This window comes from Aythya ferina (assembly GCF_964211825.1).
Source record: "Aythya ferina genome assembly, contig: HAP1_SCAFFOLD_211, whole genome shotgun sequence".
Classification (NCBI taxonomy): Eukaryota; Metazoa; Chordata; class Aves; order Anseriformes; family Anatidae; genus Aythya; species Aythya ferina.
This window is the reverse complement of record NW_028181322.1, coordinates 111649-113882: the sequence shown is the minus strand read 5'-3', so window position 1 is coordinate 113882 and position 2234 is coordinate 111649.

Genomic DNA, 2234 nt, shown 5'->3' with positions numbered 1-2234 from the left:
CCCCAGGGCCTTGCTAGGACAGATAATTGGAGGCCATGATTACAGACAGACAAAGCGCTATGCTGAGAAATGTCTTGGCTTCTTTTAGTGAAGCAGAAGATTCAAGGCCTGCCACCAGCTGCTGGAGGGGAGATCTTGTACCCCGTGTCTGGCTCAGGGCTCTTCCTGGCGATCTGTGGGATGTTCTGGGCAGCGTGATGCCATGAGAAGAACACTGGAATGACACCTTCCAGCCTCTGCAAGGATTGCAAGGAAGGAAGGAGGCCCCACTGTAATGACTACATCTCATCACCTCATAAGCTCTAGATAAGGGGAAAAAAATTCAGGGCTGTTGGGGCTTTCCATTCTTGCCAGCACCCTCTGCCTTCTCCTCTGCAAGCTTTCCAATGCTGTCCCACACTTTGCCCTATTTTCTTGAAGTCTGTAGAAACCCATCTCTGTTTACCACCTTGCTCTCATCCCAGCATTTCTTCCTCGTCGAGGCCAGTGCCAACCTTCCATATTGCATTCTGTGGCAGCTTATTCTCTCCTCTTCTTTGCTAATATCAAAGGAAGCTCCATCAGGGTGGAACCATTCCTAAAAGGCATCCCAACCCATCAGGCTCCTTGCGGCCTGGCAGCCAACCAGACACAAGTCACCTCAGCAGCCTCTTCTATGCCATGGGCCTACTGCTGGCCTTGCAGCTTTGTGGCTACACACAGCCAAGCTTTGTGCCTCCTGCTCTCCAGTCATGGACTCAAGCAGAAGGGACAGGACAACCCATATGGGGGCCTTCTTTCTGTCTGGATCCTCCTGGGTATGGAGGAAGAGGGGATCCCCCAGTCAGCATGCCAACCAGGTGCCTTCTGCTGGCCTAGCAGGGCCACTGGCACATGTCCGCACAAAAGTACAGATCCCAGGGAGAAGGTAAGGGTGACCTGTCAGCTTCAGACAGAAGTGACCTCACAGTCCCTTTCCGTGACACGTTCCTGCTGCTGCCCTATCAAGTGCAGAGGCAGAAGTGACCTCACAGTCCCTTCCACAGTCACATTCCTCCTGCTGGGGCAGGAGATCCTGAGGTAGAGCTGACCTCTCTCTACTCTCCTAGGGACTAGATTTGACCTTTCTGGGTTAGAGATTAAGCAAAATTTTAGATGGAGCGTTTGGCGTTCTGCTTGTGGTGTCAGGTCTCTGGTTAGGGTATGGGCACACATTATGCTTAAGGGTTTTGTTTACATCTGTCAAGAAGTCTAGGATGAAATAGAGCAATTTAATGTCAGTGTTAGGGGCAGTGATTCAGGTGAGCAAGAGAGTAAATGTAAGGGAAAGGGGCTATGGGCTGAGTTTTTCTTCAGGTGATACTTTGATTTCTGCATTACAATAGTGGAGTCCTGTCAGGGTGTTTGTGTAATGTTTAGGTTTAGGGATTATTGTTACTGTTGAAAATAGTTTATAGGCCCTACAAGACTGTTTGAAGTCAGTGTTACAGCAGCCTCAACATGACATGAACCCTCTTACCTCTGCAAAGGTAAGCTTCTGAGCTCCTCCTCTTTTCTCTTCCCTCCCCCAAATCTCACATATGTCCTGGCCAGGTTACTCCTGACCTCCCCATATCAGTCATCTAACTGGGATCAGCTTTCTGATGGCTTTCATTATATCAAAGTACCTGTCTCACCTCTGCTGGCTACTCTATTCCGTAGTATTAGACTGCTCTATTCTCTACACTCTGTTGGCCATTCTAGTCTGTTACTATGAAAGCCTCGCATGGGAACTGTTACAGCAGATAACTAGAGGCCCTGATTACAGACAGTCAAAGACACTGTGCTGAGAAAAGTCTCGGTTTGTTTTGCCGAAGCAGAAGGCCAAGGCCTGACCCCAGCCAGTGGGAGGGGAGATCCTGCACCCCCAGCACCTCCATGTCTCACTCAGGGCTCTTCCTGGAGTCTGTGGGGTAGGGGACGATGCCGATAATATCATGTGAAGGACAGTATTATGACACCATCCAGCGTTTTCACATGGTTGAAAGGAGAATACATTGTCCGAATGCCATGAGTATGTGAAATATGTTCATCTGACTCGTGTCAATATGGAACAATGCTAGGGCTGCATGGTATGATGAATGTGACTTTCTGTCTTACATACCCTTGGATAACCACACGTCTAAGTGAAAGAGAGTCTAGAAGTTTGTGTCAATAGAGGGTTTGAAGGGTAAATCGTGAGACTCGGGTCTAGGGGATAAGAGAACAAAGGAGTT